This window comes from Schistocerca piceifrons, chromosome 1, assembly GCF_021461385.2.
Source record: "Schistocerca piceifrons isolate TAMUIC-IGC-003096 chromosome 1, iqSchPice1.1, whole genome shotgun sequence".
NCBI classification, from domain to species: domain Eukaryota; kingdom Metazoa; phylum Arthropoda; class Insecta; order Orthoptera; family Acrididae; genus Schistocerca; species Schistocerca piceifrons.
Window position 1 is genome coordinate 842,718,294 of NC_060138.1, and position 17,362 is coordinate 842,735,655.

A 17,362-nucleotide genomic window follows, 5' to 3' on the forward strand; every position below is an offset into this window, starting at 1 on the left:
TCTATAAATATATTTTTTATATAAAATTGTAATTATTTGTATATGAATTTGCTTTGCCACAATTATTGCAAAGTAAAGTTTATTTCACTGAAATTTTCAATCCTATTTAAGACCGATGAGGTTTTTATTACGGAAGTTGTATAAGATTTTACGATTATACATACGTGTAAAATTTCTGTAAAATGTGTCTGATATGTGTACAAATACATCGTTTGATAAAGTTTTTGTAAAGTAGTGTAATGTTTTAATTATATTCTTTACACGAAGAACCATTCCGTATACAGGGTGGTCCATTGATCGTGACCGAGCCAAATATCTCACGAAATAAGCGTCAAACGAAAAAACTACAAAGAACGAAACTTGTCTAGCTTGAAGGGGGAAACAAGATGGCGCTATAGTTGGCCCTCTAGATGGCGCTGCCATAGGCCAAACGGATGTCAACCCCCATTTTTACTACATATTCCTGTAGTACGTAAAGATATATGAATGTTTTAGTTGGGCCACTTTTTTCGCTTTGTGATAGATGGCGCTGTAATAGTCACAAACATATGGCTCACAATTTTACACGAACACTTGGTAACAGGTAGGTTTTTCAAATTAAAATACAGAACGTAGGTACGTCTGAACATTTTGTAAGTAGGCTGTTTAGGTTTTTATGTTGGTAACGCCATGTAGCACTCTATATGGAAATCACTGACTGTGCTGTGTGCTGTCTGTGGCTGGTTTGCATTTTTGGAATTTGCTATTGTAGTGTTGGGCAGTTGGCTGTTAACAGCGCGTAGCGTTGCGCAGTTGGAGGTGAGCCGCCAGCAGCGGTGGATATGTGAAGAGAGATGGTGGAGTTTTGAGTGCGGATGATCTGGACGTGTGTGCATCAGAGACAGTAAATTTGTAAGACTGGATGTCATGAACTGATATATATATATATATATATATATATATATATATATATATATATATATATATATATATATATATTCTGACTTTTGAACACTATTAAGGTAAATACATTGTTTGTTCTTTATCAAAATCTTTCATTTGCTAACTATGCCTATCAGTAGTTAGTGCTTTCAGTAGTTAGAATGTTTCATTTAGCTGGCAGTAGTGGCACTCACTGTATTGCAGTAGTTCGAGTAACGAAGATTTTTGTGAGGTAAGTGATTCACGAAAGGTATAGGTTATTGTTAGTGAGGGCCATTCTTTTGTAGGGATTTTTGAAAGTCAGATTGCGTTGCGCTAAAAATATTGTGTGTCAGTTTAGTGTTGATCAGAATAAGTAAAGAGAGAAATGTCTGAGTACGTTTAGTTTTGCTCAGCTGTTTGAAAATCAAATAACGCAAGGGGTTTACCAGCACAGTCATTCATAAAATTTTCTAAGGGGACGTTTCAATTTTATTTCGGTTGTTCCAATGTGATACATGTACCTTTGTGAACTTATAATTTCTGAGAACGCAGGCTGTTACAGCGTGTTTACCTGTAAATACCACATTAATGCAATAAATGCTCAAAATAATGTCCATCAACCTCAGTGCATTTGGCAATACGAGTAACGACATTCCTCTCAACAGCGAATAGTTCGCCTTCCGTAATGTTCGCACATGCATTGACAATGCGCTGACGCATGTTGTCAGGCGTTGTCGGTGGATCATGACAGCAAATGTCCTTCAACTTTCCCCACAGAAGTAAATCCGGGGACGTCAGATCCGGTGAACGTGTGGGCCATGGTATGGTGCTTCGACGACCAATCCACCTGTCATGAAATATGCTATTCAGTACCGCTTCAACCGCACGCGAGCTATGTGCCGGACATCCATCATGTTGGAAGTACTTCGCCATTCTGTCATGCAGTGAAACATCTTGTAGTAACATCGGTAGAACATTACGTAGGAAATCAGCATACATTGCACCATTTAGATTGCCATCGATAAAATGGGGGCCAGTTATCCTTTCTCCCATAATGCCGCACCATACATTAACCCGCCAAGGTCGCTGATGTTCCACTTGTCGCAGTCATCGTGGATTTTCCGTTGCCCAATAGTGCATATTATGCCGGTTTACGTTACCGCTGTTGGTGAATGATGCTTCGTCGCTAAGTAGAACGCGTGCAAAACATCTGCCATCGTCCCGTAATTTCTATTGTGCCCAGTGGCAGAACTGTACACGACGTTCAAAGTCGTCGCCATGCAATTCCTGGTGCATATAAATACGGTACGGGTCCAATCGATGTTGATGTAGCACTCTCAACACCGACGTTTTTGAGATTCCTGATTCTCGCGCAATTTGTCTGCTACCGATGTGTGGATTAGCCGCGACAGCAGCTAAAACACCTACTTGGACATCATCATTTGTTGCAGGTCGTGGCTGAACACTTTAAATAACGTAACTATCCGGCGAACGGTCCGGTCCCTTGGATGATGTCGTCCAGAGTACCGAGCAGCATACATAGCACGCGCCCGTTGGGCATTTTGATCACAATAGCCATACATCAACACGATATCGACCTTTCCGCAATTGGTAAACGGTCCATTTTAACACAGGTAATGTATCACGAAGTAAATACCGTCCGCACTGGCGGAATTTTACGTGATACCACGTACTTATACGTTTGTGACTATTACAGCCCCATCTATCACAAAGCGAAAAAAGTGGTCCAACTAAAACATTCATATTTCTTTACGTACTACACGATCATGTAATAAAAAATGGGGGTTCCTATTTTTAAAAAACGCGGTTGATATCCGTTTGACCTATGGCAGCGCCATCTAGCTGGCCAACCATAGCGCCATCTGGTTTCCCCCTTCAAGCTAAACGAGTTCCGTTCTTTGTAGTTTTTTCGTTTGATGCTTGTATCGTGAGATATTCGGCCCGGTCAATATCAATGGACCACCCTGTATATTAAAGAGCTTGAAATTCAATATTTTCATTGATAGGGTGCCCCCATTTTGCAAATATATCATAAACCATACATTTCAACGCAAGTGTCGTCTGTCAATACTGCTCTGGGTGTCTCAAATTTCAGAAAGTGTTCTTCTCATTCTTTAACAGAAAAGAATAGCACCACTACGCTTCCTAAGTCGTAACAGAGTGCCGAAATGATTAATGCTTCATCTGAGGGTATTGGTTTAATACAAATATGGCACTCTTTCGGAGTTTCTACGATGTCAGACAACATCTTACAATCGAAGATATGCCAACAATGTCACTCTTAAAAGACAACTTTTGGCCCTGCAGATGGGAAATATAAAATGTTAATGTGTTATTAGTAAACAGCAGGAGCATCCGTGATAAGTTCCTAGAATTAGTCTTCCTCACTAAACTTAATAATACCCACATTTGTAGGGAAAGTCCAGGAGAGCTGGAAAACTTTTTTCCTTCAGCATAAAATTTTTTTTCCAACTTTTTTTTACTTCCGGCGGCATTTTCGTATAGAGTCTCATACAGACTTAAGTGCAATATATTATTGATGCACGGCTGCTTAAAATACAAAAGATATGATACAAGAAAATATACATGATTGTTCCATCTCACCCGTAGGTGTATGGGTGAGATGAGCGAGTGTACTGGGAGAGATGGACCATATAAATTTGCTATACATAAAGAAAAGAGTCAATTAAAATCATTTATTAATATTTGGGATATATACAGAATTATACATAACACATATATACGAGTATTATATATACAGAATTACAATATTAAAATTTTAGTCCAAACAATTTTATCCGTTTATTATAAATCTTGATTAAAATTTGGCTTTTCAAATTAGTTGTTGGTTTTGTTCAAACATTATCTTTCTCTCACCACAGCAATTACACTCTTTACGAAATGTTGAACAATGTTCATGTGACCATCCTGAACGGGAAACACACTGAATTCAATCTCATTTTTATTAATTTCGTAATAGATTGCAAAACAATTATCACAGTCATCTTCATCCCATTAATCCAATTTATTTTCGTAATCATCTACAAAGTCTGCACATGTTTAACACAGTGAGCTTTTTACACTATACAATGTAGCTTCTTCAGTCTGTTTTTCTCTTCACTAGTATTTCTCTTTGATAGTATACAGTATAGCTTCTTCAGTCTGTTTTTCTCTTCACTAGTATTTCCCTTTGATAGTATACAGTATAGCTTCTTCAGTCTGTTTCTATCTTCACTATTATTTCCCTTTGATGATAGTTTTGTGCCTTTTCCTGTTTCCTTTCTTTTCTTATCCCTCATTTTCCTTACAGTTTCAATACTTTCAGCAGAGTTTAGCCCTTTGGATACAGATGCTGCCTTCCCCTCAAAATTTATAGTTTTATCAATAGAAGGAACAGGTGATATTTCTTGCAAAAATTTTGTCCTTGTCGGCTTAGCAGTAGTTTTTGAAGTGGAAATTTTAGAAGTTTTAGCGACGGAATTTGACTTGTGCAGGTAACTTTGCTCTTTTGATGTGCTTGGAATTATTAGATCTTTTGGTGGTCATTGAAGTCCATGGTTGGGCCGTGTGTAAGATTCTGCTCTTCCATTTGTTGGCACAGACGTATCTTCTGTCAACTAGACAAAGTCTGAGACAGCGGCTATCTTCAGCGGGATTATTCTACAGGCTTGAAGCTAAATTTAATTGCACTCCATCTCTCTCACATTAAAACTAGTGGGAGAGATGGAACACCACGATTTCTATCTGTAGATAGCGAACTCGGCGGCCATTTTAGGTTAGTTTCAAGCCTACAAATTTGTCAAGTTCACAGTAAAAAAACTGTATCAATAACTTGTAGAATAAACCTTAACACTGTAATTCCGTAACTGCATGATAAAAGTTTTCGGATTACCAGAACAGGGAATGTGATTAAGAACATAAATCTGCTTGAAACCGGAAATGAACAGCAACGAAATATTAATTCCGGTTTGGAATGTATAGGGTGTTTCAAAATGTTTGCTACAAACGTCTAGGGCTGGTGTATCACGACACGGGAGAAACTTCTGTTGAAGACAAAATGTTCGTTGACCCTTGCCGGGGCTGGCCGGAGTGGCCGAGCGGTTAAAGGCGCTACAGTCTGGAACCGCACGACCGCTACGGTCGCAGGTTCGAATCCTGCCTTGGGCATGGATGTGTGTGATGTCCTTAGGTTAGTTAGGTTTAAGTAGTTCTAAGTTCTAGGGGACTTATGACCACAGCAGTTGAGCCCCATAGTGCTCAGAGCCATTTGAACCAACCCTTGCTGGCGACTCCTGGCGTCGTTTTATTGAATTAGCCGGTTCTGGGACGACGAGATTTCATCGAATTCGCAGCGTCTACTAACCAAGTGTGCTTTGTACTACCTACCCCAGTAAATAGGAAGAGTGGTACACAAAAAGACAACCTTAAGAACGAGTGTGTTTGAACGGAGAATGGTATTTTAGAAACATGACATTACTAGCTTGTAGTCAACACACACTGAATACAAATGCTGCAGAGTACCTACACTCTGACGCCTTTCAGGGGCATAATCAATAATTAAAGAAGCCTAATGTCGACAGGAAGCATCGGCGAATAGTTTGTGTGTGATAAAAGTTGTTTCTCATGACGCGATCTGACTTTGAAACATCTTCTATCTTCAGTGATAAAGTTAAGTGCCTGTAATGGGTGTACTGCAAGGTTGGAGTGGGAGGTTGGTGATGCAGAGGGCGGAGAAGGCAGCCAATCACTTGATAGAACACTTAACTGATGGACACATTTGAAACAGACGACAGACGATTGCGGCGGGAGGAAGGTTGCGGATGGGGGGAGGGGGGGGGGGGCGGGGAATCCTTGGACCCTAGCTCGCCAACATGCACGGACATCCTGATAAAGGTGAGCACCTGTAATGGGCGTACTGCAGGTTAGGAGTGGGAGGATGGTAACAGAGTGCAGCCAATCAGTTGATAAACACTTTACTGACGAACACGAACAGGCATGGTTCAGCACACCAGAAACAGACTGCAAAAAATTGGGGGAGGGGGGGGGGCTGTGATCCTCGGACGCCAGCACGCCAAGATGGATCTGACGATGCGGCCGTTCCCCGTGGATAGTAGCAGCGGCACGGTTGCCACATATGATGGCGGATGACGGCTGATGGCTGCTGGGTATGCGCGGCAACAAAGTGACATCCACGTGCGCGTGTTGGACATTTAGGCAGTGGTCGTTGGTTCGCGGCCCAGTGGAGCAATGTCATACATGCGGAAACGATTGACAAGACTGTGCATCATCGGGCGGCCCAGCTGTCGCGACATACTGACGTGTACGTGGTAAACAAATCTGCCACAGTCGCAAAATATTTTTATTGACCGAGGTCTTGCACGGGAGAAGTCGCTACATAATACCACGGTTTCGGTGTCTTAGCCCCATCATCTACATCTACATCTATACTCTGCAAACCATCGTGAAGTGCATAGCAGAGGGTACATCCCATTGTACCATCATTAGGGTTTCTTCTAGCGACAGTCATCTTAGTCTTCAGGCTCATTCGTAGCTCGCTGCCGCTGCGAGTTGTACTCGCAAACACGAGGGGCAGTGGGGTCCGGCGTGCCTGTCGCGGCTTGCCTGCTACGAGTTTCCGCTGCACTCGTGAGACTTGTGAAACTCGTAGACCCCCGAGTGCCATTTCCTACAGAGCTATGACGACGAAAGAATATGTTCTACAAATGTTAGCAGACGAGACGTACGCTCTGCTGGACATTCGAAACAAGAGTGGTCAAGACTTATTTTCATATCTCTTTCATTTTCTGAACAGTGATGGGTTAAAGCTTGTGATATATTAATGGAGCATTCAGTTTATTTGCGAATATTATTACTAATGCGAACTTTGCGCGCTCGTAACAGGTCAGATTTTCTTTGCGAGTAAGTGAAGCAAAGACGCTACGCTGAGCTGAAACTTTTGTATTTCATGTTGCTAATTACTTCTACTTACTGACCGAAAAGATGGTACAACTAAATTTCGTTTGATCTCGTACTTATTTCTTGTGTTCGCTTCGTCTGTTTAAGATTTCCTATGAAAGTCTGTATTTAATAGTGGAAATATATCAGTGTCTACACGATATTTTGAATTCATGGTTTAAATTATCACATCATCACTGAATGTCAGTTTATCTAAGAGCCTCTAGGTATTAAATTCTAAATTTCCTAATGTGCCTTCTGCTCTTGTGCTGTGCAGTGCAACGTTTCGTTATGTGCCGTGTTTTTATTGCAATAACACGACACAAATTAAAATCTGCGCTGTTTTTCCGAGTTCGGTGTCAAGCTCATTCACATTAATTTGAAGCCTTACAAAACGCGATTAACACCAGACAGACAGAACGCTGTACATTAAAGACTATAAAAACTGGTGCACTTCTTTCACTTATAAGTTAACTTAATTCCATATAAAGCTGAAAAGCTCAGGCACGGACGAAAGTCACTGTTAAAAGTAAAGAAATAACATAAAGTGGACAATACTTTCTGCGAACAGAATTAGATAATATGTTCCTTCGACTTCGCGGATGATGCTGTAGTATTCAGAGAAGTTGCAGCATTAGAAAATTGCAGCGAAATGCAGGAAGATCTGCAGCGGATAGGCACTTGGTGCAGGGAGTGGCAACTGACGCTTAACATAGACAAATGTAATGTATTGCGAACACGTAGAAAGAAGGATCCTTTATTGTATGATTATATGATAGCGGAACAAACACTGGTAGCAGTTACTTCTGTAAAATATCTGGGACTATTCGTACGGAACGATTTGAAGTGGAATGATCATATAAAATTAATTGTTGGTAAGGTGGTTGCCAGGTTGAGATTCATTGGGAGAGTCCTTAGAAAATGTAGTCCATCAACAAAGGAGGTGGCTTACAAAACACTCGTTCGACCTATACTTCAGTATTGCTCGTCAGTGTGGGATCTGTGCCAGGTCGGGTTGACAGAGGAGATAGAGAAGATCCAAAGAAGAGTGGCGCGTTTCGTTACAAGCGCGATAGCGTTACGGAGATGTTTAGCAAACTCAAGTGGCAGACTCTGCAAGAGAGGCGCTCTGCATCGCGATGTAGCTTGCTGTCCAGGTTTCGAGAGGGTGTGTTTCTGGATGAGGTATCGAATATATTGCTTCCTCCTACTTATACCTCCCGAGGAGATCACGAATGTAAAATTAGAGAGATTCGAGCGCGCACGGAGGCTTTCCGGGAGTCGTTCTTCCCGCGAACCATACGCGACTTTAACAGGAAAGGGAGGTAATGACAGTGGCACGCAAAGTGCCCTCCGCCACACACCGTTGGGTGGCTTGCTGAGTATTAATGCAGATGTAGATCTAGATCTAGATTTGAATGATGTTTATAATGCCCTGAAGGCACTGTCCTACAGATTTCAAAACGGGACGTTGTGGGAATAATAATCATGATATTTTCCGCTTCACCTTTTGTTGTCATATAGTTTCCGAAAAATTGCTTCATTATGTTATGCATATATACGAGAAAAAAATAAGAGCTGTATTCGACAGAGCGGATGTTTATTAGTGCTATTTTTAATTGAAGATAGTGGCTGAAAGGGATACTTGTGATCCTGTGAGTTACGTTCAGAGCCAAGATCGGGATGCAAAGCGTTACTCGTATGTAAGGCGAGCACCATGAGGATGAAAAGACGTACGTGCAAAAGTATCACACATTCGACATCTACAACAATTTCGAACAGTCATAAAGAGCCAATCAGGGACAAGTGTGTGCAAATGTGTGCGTTGGATCTACGGCCGATCAACATTGTCAGTAGGGAACGATGTATTAGCCTCTCACGAGGACTAACCGAAAAAATCAAGCAGTAGATGCCGTATTCGTATCAGAGTGATGTAGTGGAGGGCATAATTAAATTCCTTGAACCTTTTAAAGAGGCTACAACTGACCTCAAGGATAAACAGAACCGACACTGCCTTTTGTGGTGCCGTGGGTATTTAGTTTACTAAATACATGGAAAGTGAAGATGGCAATGCAGTAGTTAAATTGCTGAAAGGGCGTGCAGAAACCCACCTAAAAGAGAAGGTTGTGAACGAAATGCAGGATTATCACTACACGGGTACAGTTTTTCATCCATTTTCCAAGGAATTCTTGGTACTGAGTGAAGAGAAGCAAGTAAATATTTATCGGGCTGTTCATCAGAGTAGTCGCGGAAGGAGAGAAAGAGATTTCATTCCTTCTCCCGTAATGAAGCTCGAAAGCTTGCGTTCATCAAAGTCTAAAGGCAAAGATGAATTTTAGAAGTATTTGAACATTGAGCCCCGGCTGATAACGGCAAGAACGTTTTTTCGAGGCCAAGGGTCAATGCCTAAGCCTTCCCCGAGCTCTTTAAAGTATCGAAAGAAGTCCTCTGCATTCCCGCTGGTAGCGCTGTAAGCGACAGAAATTTTAGCAGGATAGGCTTAATTGTATCTGAGAAGCGCTGCTGTATTGATGCATGTCGTGCCAATAACATTTTGTTAATTCATAACAGTTAGAGGGACAAGGGAATTATTTTCTGGAGACAATCTTATCATGCGAGATGTACACAAATAAACTGTTTAAATAATCGCCACTTGTATAATACAAATGTAATATAGAGGTTTATTTTGTCGTTAAGCTTAGTATTTTATCCATCCTCAGCAACTATAGTCGTATATAATGAAATAATAAGCAAACAGTTGCATAAAAGAAATTTAATTTCTTTACTAGTTTCGGGCACTTAGTGCCCTTTTTCAGACGATTATACCTATCGCATTATTTGCGAGTGTGAATAATAACTGCATATAGCAAAATGCCGTTGTCCTAAAAATATGCAACAAGTAATACAAAAAATGGTTCAAATGGCTCTGAGCACTATGGGACTTAATTTCTGAGGTCATCAGTCCCCTAGAACTTAGAACTACTTAAACCTAACTAACCTAAGGACATCACACGCACCCAAGCCCGAGGCAGGATTCGAACCTGCGACCGTAGCGGTCGCGTGGTTCCAAACTGTAGCGCCTAAAACCGTTCGGCCACCCCGGCCGGCCAAGTAATACAATACTGAATGCATTAATACAATAGCCGGCCGGTGTGGCCGTGCGGTTCTAGGCGCTTCAATCTGGAGCCGCGTGACCGCTACGGTCGCAGGTTCGAATCCTGCCTCGGGCATGGATGTGTGTGATGTCCTTAGGTTGATTAGGTTTAAGTAGTTCTAAGTTCTAGAGGACTGATGACCACAGATGTTAGGTCCCATAGTGCTCAGAGCCTTTTGAACCATTAATACAATAAGAGCTTTTAGATGCCTACATGTAGTTCACAGTGTCTGCACAAGACTAGTATAAAGAAGCGAAATAACAGGTACAAACATTACGCCAGAAATGTGAGAAACAAGGGCAGCAGCATGAAGAGTGCGTGGTAATTCTATTGTTAAACGCAGAGGAGAGAGCGGATAGGTGGGAAGAAGGCCTTTATGAGGGGGAGGGTATATCTAATGATGCGACAGAATAAGAAACAAGAGTAGATAGGGAAGAGATAAGGGATCTAGTATTCAGTCAAAATTTAAAAGTGATTTGGGCGACTTAAGATCAAATAAAGCAGAAGGGGTCGATACCAGACCATCAGAATTTCTAAAATCGTTGTGGAAAGCGGCAACAAAAAGGTTATTCACGTTGTTGCATATTTTGTTTGAGACTGGCTATATACCATCAGACTTTCGGCTAAACATCATCCACACAATTCCGAAGATAGCAAGAGTCGACAAGCGCGAAAATTATCGCACGATCGGTTTAACGGCTCACACATCCAAGCTGCTGACAAGAATAATACACATAAGAACATATATTAGATAACGATCAGTTTGGCTTTAGGAAAGGTAAAGGCACCAGAGAGGCAGTTCCGACGTTGCGGTTGATAAAGGAAGCAGGACTAAAGAAAAATCAAGGCACATTCATAGAAACTATCGACCTGGAAAAAGCGTTCGACAATGTAAAATGGTGCAAGATATTCGAAATTCTGAGAAAAATAGGGTTAAACTACAGAGAAAGACGGTTATTATATAATATGTACAAAAATCAAGAGGGAACATTAAGACTGGATGACCAACAAGGGTGTAGGACTACTGTTCAATCTATTCGTCGAAGATGTTATGACGGAAATAAAACAAAGGTTCAAGAGTGGGATTAAAATTCAAGGTGAAAGGATATCAATGATATGATTCGCTGATTAAATTGCTGTCCTCAGTGAAAGTAAAGATGAATTACAGGATGTGTTGCATTAAATGAAGAGTCTAATAACATGAAAATTGAGGATCACAAAGTAGACGAAGTAAAGGAATTCTGCTACCTAGGGAGCAAAACAACCCGTGATGGACGCAGTAGGAGAACATAAAAAGCAGACCTGTCCTGGCAAAAAGGGCAATCCTGTCCAAGAGAAGTCTGCTAGTATCAAACTTTGGAGAACTTTGTAATGATGTACGTTTGGAGCACAGCATTGCATGGCAGTGAAACACAGATTGTGGGAGAACCGGAAGAGAAGAAAATCGAAGCATTTGAGAAATAATGCTACAAAAGAATGTTGAAAATTAGAAATGAAGGGGTCCTCTGTAGAATCGGCGAGGAAAGGAATATATGGGAAACACTGGCAGGATGATAGGACATCTGCTAACACATAAGGAGTAACTTCCATGAGGGTAGATAGTAAAAACTGTAGAGGAAGGCAGACACTGGAATACATCCACCAAATAATTGAGGGCATAGGTTGTAAAATGGGATGAAAATGCTGACAAAGGAGAGAAATTTGTGGTGGTCCGTATTAAACCAAGCAGAGGACTAATGACACAAAAAATTGTTACTTGTGAACACAACATAGATATAACCATAACACCCAGTTACTAATATCTAAATAGACCATCCAGTTTGTAGACCGCCTCACGATTTTATGGTGTGTGGATGTGTTGGAACAATCTCAGGTATAATCTGCATCACTGGCTTATTTCTACTTTTCTTTCTTCTGCTTCCTTTACGCAGTTCCCTTCCCCCTTCGGAAGGAGTTGCCGGCAATTGAGATAATGCTTCTGGTTCACCTTGAAACAGGCGATTCTACCCATATGGACAATCGTGATTTGGGTCAAGAGTGTTGTTTCAAAATTAATTGGGGAGGTCTTTTCGACTACACGATAAGGTCTTTGGTACTGAGGAATGAACTTCGTATTTCCCGTCAGAACGTGGCGGTTAGACAACATAATCCACTGCCCAGTGTGAAATTTACGTGATTTCGCTTTTTTTATTGTGTTTTTCTGTTTTTCTAGAGTATTGTGTTCAGTTTTTTCACTTGATGCCGTATCTCTTTTCACTATTTAGTAAAGTCCCCTGGAGTCAATAGACATATTGTAAGTCCAAAAACAACATCATACGGTGAACGTCGCGTGTTTTAGTGGATTTTTGAATTGTACACGTTTACAACTTACTGTGGTAGGGATGTCTGTATTATTGGACTACTATGCTTGTAATAATTTAGCTTTTTATTCTATCTCCTAAGAACTCTCCCTGTTCTACCTTTGGCCTGCTGGTGAAGGGAACTTGTTCCTAATTTCTTAACGTACAATAGTCGTCACAGCTTCTTAAGCAGTTCATACACAAAATTTGTGCCTTGGTCTGTTATTAGTGATTCCGGTGTGCCTCATTTAAATAGCCAACGATTGACGAAAGCGTGAGCCAGTTTGTCTGCTTGTTGGTTTGGTATGGCGATCATGGCCAAGTAACGTGAGACATTATCAATTATAGTTAATACATATCGGTTTCCCGCTGGTGTTGGTGCGGAAAAACCAAGAACGTAAAGGCCAATCGTTTGAAAGGATTTCTCTGCCTCAGGCTGTCTTTGCAATGGGATTCACTGATTTCTCAGCTTGGCTCTTTGAGCTGAAGGGATACAATTCTTTACAGAGTGCTCAACATATTGTTTTCTGTGTGGCCATCAGTAGTTTTCGGCAATGCAACGTTCCGTGTCTCGTCATCCGCTTTGACCAGCTAAGAAGGAAACATGGGCTTGCCTCATTACTTAGTCCTAGAAACAGGTTGGCATAGTGATGCAGCTGCATGAGCGGTCTGAGTTCTGTGCCACTCTTCTGGGCTTAGTCCATTGCGCTCTACAGCGCCTTAAAGACCAGATGGTTAGCGTACTGCTTGGATCCTTTCATCTCAGAAGTCATTTTATTGCAACGTGATCTGTTGTGACCTTAAAAGACCTAGCATACAGGCAGCAACTAAATTTGACGATACCAAAAATTTGCGCCAGTATTTCCTTTACTGTAGCTGAAAAGTTTTCTTCTGCTTATTCAATTGCCTGGAAGCATAAACTGTGGGGTGTTCCTCCCTATCCACCTTTTGGCACAGAACATGGCTACTTGAATCACAAGACAAGATAAACCGTTTTTTGTAGTACGGAAAAATGAGAACAAACTTGTGGTCAGTTAATCTTTTAACTGCTGAAATGCTTTTTGACGGTCTAGACTCCGATTAAATTTTACACCTTTTTTTAACAAATGCATAAGGTATCCTGCTACCTCTGCAAGTTCTGGAATGCATTTTCTATATAAATTCGCGATTCCAAGATTTGATTGTACCTCTTTTAACATGCTTTCACGAGTCGTGGATCGGTACGTACCTAAATAGTGCTCATACAATACAAACCGACACTTTTCTATGTTAAGGGTCAGCCAAGATGCATGCAGCATTTGAATACTTTCTGCAGATGCACCATGTGCTCCTGGATGTCCTCGGAGTGTACTATTATGTCATCTAAATAAACTAGGCATTGTTTTGGTTTCAGGCCTGTAGGTCGCCTAATAAGCGTTGGAAAATAGCTGGAGCGTATTTCAGATCGAAAGGAATTCAACAATACCGTAAACGTCCCAACATGATCCAGAATGCTGTCTTGAGCAGATTTCCTGGTGCTACTTCTAATTGGTAATAGCTGCTGTGTAAATCTAAGGCAGTGAAGTAACAGCATTGCCCGAAGTTGTTTAATGTCTTTGATATTAGGCATGGGGTAAGCACTGGTGACCACTGACTGATTTAGAAATCTGTAATCACAACAGATTCTATAAGCATTTGTTCCGTCTGAGGACTTCTTTGGCATTATTACTACCGAGGCTGACCACAGTTTAGTGATTTCCTTTGATTCGATTCCGAAGGTGTCTGTCTATGAATTCCTCCGTTACCAGTTACAAATAGTGGGTTGTATACAGGCAGCTTATTAGTAGTGGAAATTCTGTGTTGTCTTAGAGGAGTAGGGGTCAGTGGTCCAGGCAGTCTAAACAATCCTGCATATTATTCTAATAACTTCTACACATCTACTCTATCATATCCTTTCAGATGTGAAAGATTTTCCCTCAGTGCAATTAACCAAAAGACTGTTGCGGCTTCTGGTATTGTGCATTTAAATCCCTTTTAACTCATCCTCTAAAACTTCTAAGTTAGCTATCAGTGTTTCTTTCGATAGCTTCATCTTCTCTGAACCAAAATTATCTGTACTGAAAGGCACTACTCAGCTACCATCTAACTGCTACACATACGATAAACTAAGTCGTACAAAACATTGTACCTGATCCAGCATCTCATTCTCTTGCAAGAGCTCTACCACACATACAGTACTAATTGACAGATCAGTTCCTATGTTTATTCAGACCATCATTTCTGTAGCTTTCAGTGCCATGCCCTGTGAGTCGAGAACAAGAGGCCATGCACGCAGTTGAACTGGCTTACCCAACGTCTCGGATGTTCCTTGCAACAGTTCAGTTCTTTGAGCTTTAAAACAAAGATGTACAGATGGCCCCTCCATCTCTACCATGCAGTGATGTAGATCGATTTTGATGTGAAGTTTGATCAGGCAGTCTTGTCCTAGAACGATGTCATAGCTAACGCCTACAGAAGGCACAACATTCACATATATTCGCAGATCCCTTCCACCCACTAGGAAACCCAACAATGTGGAACAGAGAGAATTCACACCCTTACCACCCACACCACTAAATCTAGAGGATGGTGGGCTGAAATTCAGTGTACTCAGTACACTTGGCTATCATAGATACCTGCAATCTTGTGTCCTACAACAACTTACACGACCATGCCTTTATAAAGCTGAACAGACAAATGTCTGCCACTGATTTGGCCTGGGGTGTCCCATAGTCGAATTTACGGGGAGCGTTGCACAGTGGTCACACCGTCCCCTGTACAGTTTAATCCAGAGGCGTAAGTGTTATGCTGGCTCCACCGTCTTTGTGCCCACGGACGTTCTTGAACAGTGTTCTCCACTTGCCTGCTTCTCTGACATTATGGTTTCGTATAGAAACGTTGAATGTGGTTCAGCGGACCACACCACAGCTCCGCATTAAACATTACCCGCCTGACCCTTGGTCTAATCACAGACTCAGTTTCAGTCAAAACTGATGCAGTTGCCACTGCTTGGCCAGGGTTCTCGGAAATTCCTTGCGTACTTTCCAGGACATTGTGGATGGCAGGCACCACAAAAACGCATCGGGTTCCCGTTGTTTTGCCTCCTGCAAAACGGCTTTACTGATATGATCATCATTCGTTAATTCATACATATTGACACTGATTTTACTGATGTGGTCTACGAAACCCTCTATTGATTCTCCTTGCTTCTGCACTATACCATTATGTTGTTCTTGATAATGTCGTGTGGTGGTTTTCCTGTAATGATCCACCAACCCTTCATGAAAGGCAGTGAACAACAGAGAATTTCTCATTGGGTGTACTGCGGGTTAAGAGTGGGCTAGTGGAGATTGGTGATTGAGTGGCTGAAGAAGGCAGCCAATCTGTTGATAGAACATTTTATTGGTGGACACGAACACACGTGGTTCAGAACATCAGAAACATACAGACAGCAGACGATGGGGCATGGGGGGGGGGGGGGGGGTCAGGATGATCCTCAGACTCCGGCATGCTGGTTTGGCCAGGGCGGCGCAGGCGTTCTCTGTCGATGGTAGCAGTGGCCCAGTACCAACACTGTGATGGCAAATGGCGTTTGATGGCTGCTGGGTGTCGGATTGGCAGGAAGACGACGTCGCTGTACCTGCGTTGGACACTCAGGCAGCGCTTGCTGGTTCATAGCCCACAAAGACAGTGTTACAGACACAGTGATGACTGACACGGACTGTGTGTCATCGGATTCCCCAGCTGTGACCACACACTGATGGGCCGGTCTTGACAGTTTAAATCCCATTTCCACGTGCTTATATTTGATGAATGCCACTATATTAAGCCCACTGCAAAACTTCTGGAGTAGATGGCCTGGCGTGATGTAACAGGTAGCCCGGTCGGTCATGCAGCAGGAGACCTCGATACGTTTCTCTTATCGACACGGAAGTGCCAACTATGGAAAAGGCGTCTCTGCTAACGCTCCTGAGCTGGCAGGGCATTGGGTGACAGACGGTGGCATGATTTTGTTGCTGCGCTGCTGTCCCAGCTGCCAGTTTCCGAGCCGTCACACATCAAAGGTGTTCAGCCGACGTAATCAGATGCTTGAATACCTGCATCAGGAGCTGTAGTGGCAGAGTGTTTTAGAAACGACTTGGAAAATATAAAAGGCAAGCCTCCTGATCATGCTATTGTAGAAGGGTAGGATTTCACCTTGCTATTCGTAGAATGGGAGGCACGCAATTAAAACAAGTATGAGTGAAAAGCATTTGTGTGAGATATTTCTGAATGTCTTTGAAAATTACTTCGGCCAGATTGTTCAAGACCCAATGTTTGAGGACAATGTCTTAGACCTCCCAGTAAGTAACGAATGGGGTCTCTTTGAATTAATTAACGTCAAGAAGGGAAATAGCTGTGATAGTACCAATGACTACAAGTTTTACAAGGAATGTTAAAGGTAGGAAAATATTTTTGATTAGCAAGACTGACAGACGACAAATTGCTTCTCCCATATCTACGCAGTTGTAAGGTTTTGAGGTCAGAACAACAACTGTGTAAGCTGTAAATAACTTTGGTTTAATGTTGCAATCTTATCACAGAAATACACGCAATTACACAGTTTACAAAGTGACAATGTTTCGACAGTTGTCAAACGAACGCACCTCGTCCCCAGAAAGTGAAATAATCCTAAACACAATAATGGAAATTTTTACAAGAAGTTTCTTCACAAAATTATTCTTACGACTACATCATGATGTTGGCCAGTACTACGATAAATCATCCGATTCCGGTTCAAAGTTTGGTACTATTTAGGGTGACAATCAAGTCTACGGAGGATGGTTAGTTTTGTGACAAGTTGCGCAAAAGATTACCCAAGGTCGCTCGAGTTTACAGTGGACGCAAGCTGGTGAACCAACAAGTTTACGCCTCTGCTCGTGGTATTTACCTTAGCTGCAATGAGCCGTCGTCTGCATGGCTGCTGCTCTC